Source organism: Engystomops pustulosus, chromosome 9 (assembly GCF_040894005.1).
Source record: "Engystomops pustulosus chromosome 9, aEngPut4.maternal, whole genome shotgun sequence".
Classification (NCBI taxonomy): domain Eukaryota; kingdom Metazoa; phylum Chordata; class Amphibia; order Anura; family Leptodactylidae; genus Engystomops; species Engystomops pustulosus.
Window position 1 is genome coordinate 29,865,751 of NC_092419.1, and position 11,307 is coordinate 29,877,057.

Below are 11,307 nucleotides of genomic sequence, written 5' to 3' on the forward strand. Positions count from 1 at the left end.
GTACCAAATCCATAAACCAGCCAGCCCTTGTGCCTTCGAGCAGAATGAACCTAGATAGAGTATAAAGAGTATAACCTAACCAATAGCATCTTTCTTCTTAGTAATTTCTAGACCTCATGTATTCTCCAAAGGAGCTAAACATATTGAAAAAGTCTAATTATTTTTGAAGGTCTGTATTTCTACAAATCTCCCTTATGAATTCAGTTTTTTTTTTTTTTCAAATGAAATAATTGAATTAAATCTCATTGGTAAAAGTGTGGATTTTTGGCAGAAGAGGGCTTTCCTCCATAGGATTTATCTAGCTTAGGGAGATGCGTGCTATAGATGGAGAAACCCCTTGGAGAAAACTTCAGATCAACAGTTACTGTGGACTTATCGGCATAATTATAGGTGGTTACTCAAGTGGAGTCTTCTGGGAAGAAACCTCTTGACCTAGCAGTGGATCAAAGACTACTTTGTGAGTCGAAGGAATGAACAAAAGTCTGTTGGATTTCAAGTAACTATTGCAGTACAGGATATATTTACATGAATCCACCTCAAAGTGAAATTTATATTTTCTTGTAGGTTTACGTTTGTAGCTTTACAGTAAAATCACTCAGTGATCCAATAATCCTGGAAATATGATGCAATGAATGTATTTAGCTTCCGATTATTTGGGGGTCTGGTGGTTCCACTAAAACTATTGCAATTGCGTTGTAGAACACAGTGGCAATTGTTTTAGAATGACCATCAACATTAATGGCCAAAATGTCGCAACTCAAGCGTTACACTACCTACATTCAGCTCATGGATGCAGTGTACTGCCAGAATTGAAGCCCTAACCACAAAGCTTCAATACTGGAGCAACAAGCAGTGTTAGACTCAGGGTCAGCCCCAGGTTTCAGTAGGCCCCTGGGCTGCAAAGCCTCAGTAGGCCCCTATGCAGTGAACTCACATGGCAGCATTCAAAATTCTGAAACTAAAACAGTCTCCTGTTCCCTAAAATATTCCCTAGTTTATCATACCAAACAGATCCCTTATGGTTATTTTATATAAACCCCCCTCACGCCCATGGATTCCTTATCGACAGGCTTATTTGGGCCCCCAGCAGCTCTTGGCCCCGGCGCTTTCCCAGGTATGCCCAGTGCTGGCGCTGGCCTTGGTTAGACCCCAAACAGAACCTGGATTTGTCACTAAAGATGACATTTCTTATTCTTATTAAAAAAGTTTCTTATTCATAACATCACTGCAAATGACGGTGACAGTGGCTGGATGTCAATAGCAGTAACATATAACATCCTTGACTTCCTTTCTGTTGGTGGTCTCTTTTGGCAGTTCACTAGAACTGACCTGGGGAATCATGGGCCTTCTAAAAGTGGTCATCTTGAGGGCCACACTTCAACCATAAAATCCCCAATATCCATAAAATCTTCATCTAGGGTCAATAATGAGCAGACTCGATTAAATGAGGGTTCAGACAAGTTCAGCCAAACCGATGCTGCCACCAATTGCAGTTGTTATCTCTTTACATGAACCAGGCAAAGCTACCTGGGCCAGCAGTTTAATTTAAATGCTTTGCCAGGAGCATTTAAATAGATTATACCCATGATTGGTAGCAGCACCTATTGTGGTTGTTATTGGGAGAAGTTTTGAGCCAAACTCGGATGCAAAATTTACTGGGCATTTACATTTAATTAAATTCCCTTTTCTTATGTAAACATTTCTTCAATTGGATGTTAATTAAAAAAAATGTTCCTGTGTGAAGATAATTTCTCATATAGTCATGTAGCCATGTTGTCTCTTAGAAACCAGATAGCTTCCTCGGATACGACCACGTCACACTCTGGCAGCAGTGGCCAGACTTGCGCTATAGAGTCCTGCCGGACCACCAGGATTCAGCAATCATTACCACAGGACGGCTGTGCGACATGTAGTAACTCCCGGACATTTTATACACAATAACCTTTTGTTTCTTTGTGCACTCAATCAGAGGTGGTCGTATCCGAGGAAGAAATCTCGTTTCTTAGGGACAACATGGCTACATTTATGAGAAATTATCTTCACACAGGAACAATTTTTTTAATAACATCTAATTGAAGAAATGTTTATGTATGTCAGATTAATGAAATTGAATGTGAGTGACCAGATGAGAATACCCCTTTAAGTTCATATCCTGGTCTGGGGCCCAAACCTGCAAGATTCAGTACAGACCTGAACTTTGTGTAATAAGTCTTCTCAACACTATCGAGGATGTATCTCAATGAGATCTCATGATTACTCCCTTCACTTCCAAAGGGGGACATTTTCTGCTTGATCCATCCATGTTAAAGGGGTATTCTTGTCTGGACGCTCACATTCAGTTTCATTAATCTGCCATATATAAACATTTCTTCAATTGGATGTTATTAAAAAAAATGTTCCTGTGTGAAGATAATTTCTCATAAATGTAGTCATGTTGTCCCTTAGAAACCAGATAGCTTCCTCGGATACGACCACGTCACACTCTGGCAGCGGTGGCCAGACTTGGGATATAGAGTCCTGCCTGACCTCCTGGATTCAGCGATCATTACCACAGGACTGATGTGAGACATGCAGTAACTCCCGGACATTTCATATACAAAAACCTTTTGTTTCTTTGTGCAATCCCTCCAGCAGAGGAGGCCGTATCCGAGGAAGCCATCTCGTTTCTAAGGGACCATATCACTACATTTATAAGAAATTATCTTTACACAGGAACATTTTTTTTAATAACATCCAATTGAAGAAATGTTTATATATGGCAGATTTATCAAACGGAATGTGAATGCCCAGACGAGAATACCCCTTTAAGTCTTGGTGCCACCAAAACCTTGTCTTATACTCTGCTGTGGCCAAACTGACCCTGATAATGACAATTCCGAGGTCACAACAGGTGATACAGATATAAAAAAGGATCGTTGTCATGTCATGAATTGTAATTGCATTGTTACAATGGGGCTAATGTCATAATTGGTATTGTGATGGAACAGTGAGGACATGTCATAATGGCCATTGTTATTTCATACTATGGATATTGTGATGTCATTATTGTAATTTAGATTTAACAGTGAGGCAATTTGATGCCATAACTGCGAATTGTGATGTCACAATGGGAATCGTAATGTAACAAATAGGAATCATAATGTCAGAGACACAATAGAGATGTCATAATCGAGTATTGTGATCTCATAATGTCTATTGTGTTGTCATAAAGCTGCAGTGTGATGTTCAGTGGGGCATGTCTGACAGTCAGTGATCTCCTCCATGGGGTACCCAAAAGTAGCCTCTGAGAGCTGTTTCATAGGGAAGAGAGAGAAGCCCAATTACACCCTAGACCAGTGGTCCCCAACCTTGTTGTACTCGGGGACTGGCTGAACCCAAATATTTTTCAGGGAACAGAACCATGGTCCCGCTTTTTATACCACATATACTCGAGTATAAGTCAGCCTGAGTATAAACGGAGGCACCTAATTTTACCACAAAATAAACTGGGAAACTTATTGACTTGAGCCTAGTGTGAGAAATGCAAATGCTACTCATTAATAAAATGTCCAGCGCAGGGCCCCCTCAAAAATGCGCAGCCCCCAATAGTAATGTCCCCTGCTCAGCTCCCACAGAAATGTCCCCTGCCAAGCCCCCATAGTAATGTCCCCATCACAGCCCCCAAAGTAATGTCCCCTGCCCTATCCTATAGAAATGTCCCCTGTCTAGTCCCCATAGTAAAGTCACCTGTTCAGCCCCAATAGTAATGCCCCCTGTCTAGTCCCCACTGCAGCCCCTACAGTAATGTCCCCAGTGCATACCCCATACAAATGTCCCCTTCCTGGCTCCCAAATTAATGAACCCATGGTAGCCTCCATATTAATGTTCCCATGGCAGCCCCCAAAAGTAATGTCCCTATGACAGCCCCCATAGTAATGTTCCCAAGGCAGCCACCATAGTAATGTCCAGATGGCAGACCCCATAGAAATGTCTGCATGACGGCCCCCATAGTAATGTCCCCATGATAGCCCCCATAGTAATGTCCCCATGATAGCCCCCATAGTAATATCCCCATGGCAGCTTCCATAGTAATGCCACTGCCTTACCCCTATAGTAATGTCCCCATCGCAGCCCCCTTAAAAACGGTATACTCACTGACGCTCCTCTTCTCCCCGTGGCTGCAGGTTCCACTTCTTCCAGCGGCACACCTATGCGCTCTGCCAGGGTGCACACTGTGATGTAATCAGCTGCGTCATAGTGTGTGTGCACTGGCAACACGGATAGACGTGCCTTTGGACATCTGCTGGGAAGCAGCGGGGAGAAGAGGTGAGTATGCAGTTCTTTATTTTAAGTTCTTTTGGCCACGGCGTGTGACCGGGTGCTCCATGGACTGGACTTGGACTCCAGCTTACTGTTGCGCACCTTTAATTGATCAGCTTAAAGCCTAAAAATTTACATAGGACAAAGGCAGGTCTTCCTGACGCATCTTATCCGCATTTGACCGAAAGGCACCAAGCTGCTATTTAGTGTCAGACTGGCCCATCAAAGTACCAAAGAATCCTCTGTTGGGCCCAGGCTCTGATCCAATGGTGGATCCCAGAGATCTAGCAGAAGCCGATAAAATTGGAAGGCTACTAGGGTATATTTTCTACGGATAGATGGAGGTTGAGTTCCGCTAAAAAATTTATGTGGTTGGCCAAAGGAAGTCTAGTTTGACACTATTCCTACCTTTGCCTCCTTTTATCACCATCCTTATTAGCAACATTCCCTGGAAACATATCCAAGCTCTGCAGCCTGGAAGCGCTCAGTGGAATTCATCCCAAGGAATTCATATCTTCAGTTCCCGGGAAACTTTGTTAACGCTCTAACAGAAGGTGAAAATAGATATAACTTTACTCGTTGATAAACCTGAAGCTGCCTCCCTTGCCCTCATCTGCTGGAGTTCAGGATCTGCGGGTCACATGACGTGGATGTCTGGAGGCGACTCATGTTAATCATGTGATCATTAGGCCCGCAGGGTGACTATTACATTGATAAGGAAGATCACCCTGATGGAATTATTAGACTGAGCTCCACAATATTGATTTTAGACTTTCCTGTCGCACTCGTTAGCACAGGATAAGGTTAAGGCTGCCTAATCTTGATCGATCTCAGATCATGGGTGGAAGGATTTAGGAGATATCTGCTGTGTTGTACACATAAAGCCCCCTTTATTAGACCATCTGCAGATCACAGGGGACCAGGATGATTAGGGAGTCGGGACGGAAAAATATAGTTACTTTCAGATCTGCAACTGTTTCACTCTGTGGATCGGCGAGGCGTGAATTGTGGCAGAAAGATGGGACAATTAGAGTATATGGTCCATGGGAACATTACATGTATAGGGGAGACAATAAATTGGATGAATATGTAAATAGATAAAAGATATGAAAGAGATTATAGATAGATAAAAGTTATGATGGCTTGAGAGAGGCTGGTCCACAGCTGAAAGAAAGCCTATGGGGAAATAAATATCACAACTTTGCACTACTCTGCAGTGCTGCCGTTTTCTTTTTTTATATAGATAGATAGATAGATAGACACATAGATGATACAAAAGAGATGATAGATATGAGACAGATTGGTAGATGACACGAAAGAGATAAAAGATAGATGATATGAATGAAATGATAGATAGACACATCGACAGACAGATAGATAGATAGACAGATAGATAGACAGATAGACAGATAGATAGATAGATAGATAGATATAAATTAGATAGATAGATATGAATTAGATAGATAGATAGATGGATACTTGAGGAAAGTTCTCAGCACCACAATTCCAAACAAAATAGCAGGTGCAAGCTACCAGGGCCAGGCAAACAGGTCTTACAAAATATGCACAAGGAGAAAAGCAGCACTCCGACACAGATAGATGTAAGGTGAAAAGGTGGTGTCTTTATTCCATAGTGATAAGTGGTGACGTTTCGGTTCAGTACAATTTGAGAAAGGCTCATAACTAGATGACATTTCAGTCATCTAGTTTCGGTCTAACACACCGAAACGTCATAGCCAGTTTTGGAATAAACTCTTCTTTACTTTTACCTGCTTGGATCTGGAGTACTGCTTCATTTTTGTATTTTATGCATACATGGGTTCCCACCGCGAACTCTGACGCCTCTGCAACCCCCCTACCCCTTGTAGGGGTACCTTGGACATTGGGCCACATTTATCACTTGTTTTTTCTGTTGTTTTTGCGCCTTTTCGTTTAGGCGCACCGTTTTTGCGCCATTTTTGCGATTAAACGTCAAATTAGCCGCGCAGCCAAAATAACCACCTTTCCCTCATCTATCGTTCAATTCCAGATGTTTTGCTGCGCCTAATGATATTCATCACGTGCGACTTTTGCGTTTAGGAGCAAAAATGGGCGCAAAAACACTCCAGCCCGAAGGTGGCGTTATCTGAGAGGAAAGCACTGAGCCCCTTTGCAGAAGAGCTCATTTCTAGCAGCAAAGCTCAGCCAGACACTGGAACATATAATAGATACAATTAGATACATTACAGACAGGAGCTGCCGACTCTATTTACACTTCATCACCTTCTATTTACAAAATATTCTGCAAACTCCTGAGCTCACAGCAAGAGCAAGAGAAGTTTGCACAAGTTTGCAGAAGCTTGCAGAAGTTTGCAGATACTACAAACAAGTGTCCCCCATGTAATTCTGCAGTGTCTGAGGGGGATATTGTGCAGAATTACAGGGGTGCAGCAGGAGACCAGCACTGGGGGATCCCCTCCAGGAGAAGCCCCTGCTGAGGAGGTCACTGGGTGCTGGGTGTCACACACCTGAGTGCTGCTGTGAGTGTTATCTTCATTCTGGGCTGTGGGAGAAGCAGAGAGGAGCTTGTAGCAGGATGACATGTAAGTGCCCGAATCTAACATTGCGCCTAAACTGCGCCTAAACTGTGTTAAAGTAAAGTGATTAATAAGAGGCAAAAAATACACTTATCACAGATGGTTGTAGCTTGTGATAATTCTGGCAAAACAGTGCGCCAGAATTTAGGCACAACTACTACACTTAGGCGCACAAAAGTGATAAATGTGGCCCATTGTGCTGCTGTGGACTTTCTTTTTTTTAGACAGATATAGGAGATAGATAGATAGATATGAGATAGATAGATATGAGATAGATAGATAGATAGATAGATAGATAGATAGATAGATAGATAGATAGATAGATAGATAGATAGATATGAGATAGATAGATAGATAGATTTGGGAAAAGGCAATATCTATGACAATGTGTAAGTCAGGTTGCTGACTCTTCTGCTGCCTTCTAGTGGCCAATGAGCTCAATTGGTTGTTTCTATCTTCTGCTTTGTGGGACAGACATGTAGTATATAAAGCTTCTTTATACAATGTCACTTTGAAACAGCTTTGCATCCCGTTATGCAGGACTATAAGAATAGAAATGTTCCTTCTTTACAATGATCTTTTTAACTTGTGACTTCAAAGTTTCATGACTGGTGAATAAGCTTTTATATTAAAGCACAAACACATGTATATACAGTACACATATACACACCACACATGTACACTCACCGGCCACTTTATTAGGTACACCTGTCCAACTGCTCGTTAACACTTAATTTCTAATCAGCCAATCACACGGCGGCAACTCAGTGCATTTAGGCATGTAGACATGGTCAAGACAATCTCCTGCAGTTCAAACCAAGCATCAGTATGGAGAAGAAAGGTAATTTGTGTGCCTTTGAACGTGGCATGGTTGTTGGTGCCAGAAGGGCTGGTCTGAGTATTTCCGAAACTGCTGATCTACTGGGATTTTCACGCACAACCATCTCTAGGGTTTACAGAGAATGGTCCGAAAAAGAAAAAACATCCAGTGAGCGGCAGTTCTGTGGGCGGAAATGCCTTGTTGATGCCAGAGGTCAGAGGAGAATGGGCAGACTGGTTCGAGCTGATAGAAAGGCAACAGTGACTCAAATCGCCACCCGTTACAACCAAGGTAGGCAGAAGAGCATCTCTGAATGCACAGTACGTCGAACTTTGAGGCAGATGAGCTACAGCAGCAGAAGACCACACCGGGTGCCACTCCTTTCAGCTAAGAACAGGAAACTGAGGCTACAATTTGCACAAGCTCATAGAAATTGGACAGCAGAAGATTGGAAAAACGTTGCCTGGTCTGATGAGTCTCGATTTCTGCTGCAACATTCGGATGGTAGGGTCAGAATTTGGCGTCAACAACATGAAAGCATGGATCCATCCTGCCTTGTATCAACGGTTCAGGCTGGTTGTGGTGGTGTCATGGTGTGGGGAATATTTTCTTGGCACTCTTTGGGCCCCTTGGTACCAATTAAGCATCGTTGCAACACCACAGCCTACCTGAGTATTGTTGCTGACCATGTCCATCCCTTTATGACCACAATGTACCCAACATCTGATGGCTACTTTCAGCAGGATAATGCGCCATGTCATAAAGCTGGAATCATCTCAGACTGGTTTCTTGAACATGACAATGAGGTCACTGGACACAAATGGCCTCCACAGTCACCAGATCTCAATCCAATAGAGCATCTTTGGAATGTGGTGGAACGGGAGATTCGCATCATGGATGTGCAGCCGACAAATCTGCGGCAACTGTGTGATGCCATCATGTCAATATGGACCAAAATCTCTGAGGAGCTTCCAGCACCTTGTTGAATCTATGCCACGAAGAATTGAGGCAGCTCTGAAGGCAAAAGGGGGTCCAACCCGTTACTAGCATGGTGTACCTAATAAAGTGGCCAGTGAGTGTATATACTGCATACATATACACACCACACATGTATATACTGCATACATATACACACCATCACTCAAAAGTTTGGGGTCACTTTGACATTTCCTTATTTCTGAAAGAAAAGCACATTTTCTTATAATGAAGCTAACATTAAATGAATCATAAATACACTCTATATATCGTGGTTTAATTGTACAATTTTGCAACTCATTTGAAAAATAAAAGTATGAGTTTTCATGGAAAACACAAAATTATCTTGATGACCCCAAACTTTTGGTACTGTATATATAAACAGTCTCTAGAAAACATCTAGAGAATAGATGTTTTCTGCAGTCTCCTTAAGAGGAAGATTTCTCTTGCTTCTCTGTGGCAATATCCTGGTAAAAAAAAATTGTAAAAATAGTTTTTTAAAGTTCCTTGAGGTTAAAGGCGCTCTGGGTGTCTAGACCCAGGTATTCTCATACCGTTGAAATAAGTAATAGGAAAACCACACAATCTTCCTCTCCTGGAAGCACCAGCTCCACCACCAGCACCATGGCCACGCTCCTGTCCCCTAATTCCTGCTTTCCTCATTTTAATGCACCTGCACTTCTCCACACTGCACTTTAGGAGCATATAATGATGGAGCTAACAATAGAACTGCTATTTTAAGAAAAGGGTTGCAGTGAATACAGACTGCAATCTAGAGCTATTTCGTTGCAGCAAAACTGCTGCTATTTATCTATATGATGATGATGCAGTAAGGTTATGTCACTAACACACTTCTTCATACAGCCCTACAAAGGGCAATTATTTCTTTCTCTCATAGTCTTTTCTCCCTATCTGCCCTGAAAAGGGCAATTGTGAAAATTATTATAGCTCTATTCTTTGTCCAAACGTCCTTCCAGATGCAGACTAAGCCTAGCTCTCACCTGGCTGTAATCGCACTGGAACATGTAATCCTTCTATTAAACAGCAGGGTCACGTGTCTCACAGGCCAAGGACAACCATGTTCATACAGAGCATGGCTGTGGTTGCTCCGGGACTGAAAGCTGTTTGATTGGCTGCTCAGCAGTCAATAAGCTTGCCATGTTTTCCCAAATACCAAACCCAAACATCTGACTGACGTGTGGCTTCAGGGTTATGGGTGCTGAATCCGCCATGTTCAGCACGGACCCAAATTAGGGGGGTTTGGTTTCACTCAACACTAATCACAGCAGCTAGGTCTCCAACCACTAACTTCAGAATGGAGATAGATAGTTGCTTAGTGATCCTATAGGTCAAAGCTTGCTTGTTTAGGTAAAAGTAAACCGTCACATGATGGGTTAATTAATTGAATTGATGAATTGACCATGTGCACAAGTCAAATGTGAACCTCATAGCAAAAAGAGACCCAGAGTTTTTCTATTGGCCCATATGGCGGTCAGGGGTTGGTATTGGTCAGTAGATGTCTACTTGTAGACCACAACCCCACATAGACCCAATGGCCAATATGGGCCAATTCCCAGGTATTCTCCCCTCCCTTGATTCAAAATGGATACCCTAAAACATCTTCTAAATGAATTACTAATATCCTTATTTAGGTGTACAAGTTTTGCCCCCTCGTTTAGAATATAATCTAGCTCTATGTAAATCTGTTTTACGAACAATCCCATCATAAATGTTTCATCACTCTCATTATCCTCCTTCATATGAAAATGTGACTCAACGACTCGTTATTTTCATCATATTTTATCATTTTGCTCAGTGTCTTTAATATAAATTCCTATAAATCATTAGACGAAGGACTTTCCTACCTAGAGGAGGAGGCTGGAGAATAATGAGATCTGCTGGGATTTAATCCATGTTTTCTCATGCAACCAATGTAAAAATTTTTAGAAGAACAATCACGTAACAATCATTCATTACGTTTTATCTCTGTGTCATATAATCATTTTCTTATAGTACAAGATAACATGAGATGTAAGACAACTCAATGTCCTTATCTTAAGACTGTCACACTTGCAGGTAAGAAGCCGAGTCAAAGGCACAAGCCTAAATTTTGGCAAAAAAAAGAGTCTCTTGTTTACCGTATGATCAGGCGTTATGTGCAATATGTGAAAAAATTACAGAGAAATCTGGAATGTCATGTAGGTCTACTGTATTTGTTGATGTATACTAGAAAGAAAGTTTTGTTTTGTCTTTTACCTCAAATGAAACCAAAGACACAATAGTATTTCCTGTTTCAACGTAAAGTCCACAGAGCCTACCATCAGGACCGCGTGGTCTAATGGATAAGGCGTCTGACTTCGGATCAGAAGATTGAGGGTTCGAGTCCCTTCGTGGTCGATGAGTTGATAGAGCGCTGTCTTAGAGCAAACATTTAAATTTTATAATACGAGTGTTTGTCAATAATTTTCTTTGCCTCATGAATTGACAAAAACCATAAGAGAGAATAATTTATTTAACAGTTTATCCAAAAAATGAATAGTTTTAATATTTTAGCACTTGTGACTAGATCTGTGAGATCCCTTAAGCGCTGATTTCAGTTCCTGTCATCCTCTGTTAGAGGTTTCAGATTAATCATTA

General features: G+C 41.8%; 1 non-coding gene across 1 annotated transcript; it reads left to right on the forward strand.

Moving 5' to 3' along the window:
• Nucleotides 1-10,994: 10,994 nt before the first annotated feature.
• TRNAR-UCG (transfer RNA arginine (anticodon UCG)) lies at nucleotides 10,995-11,067 on the forward strand. The gene has a single exon. It is a non-coding gene; the product is annotated as a tRNA-Arg (tRNA).
• Nucleotides 11,068-11,307: the final 240 nt, after the last annotated feature.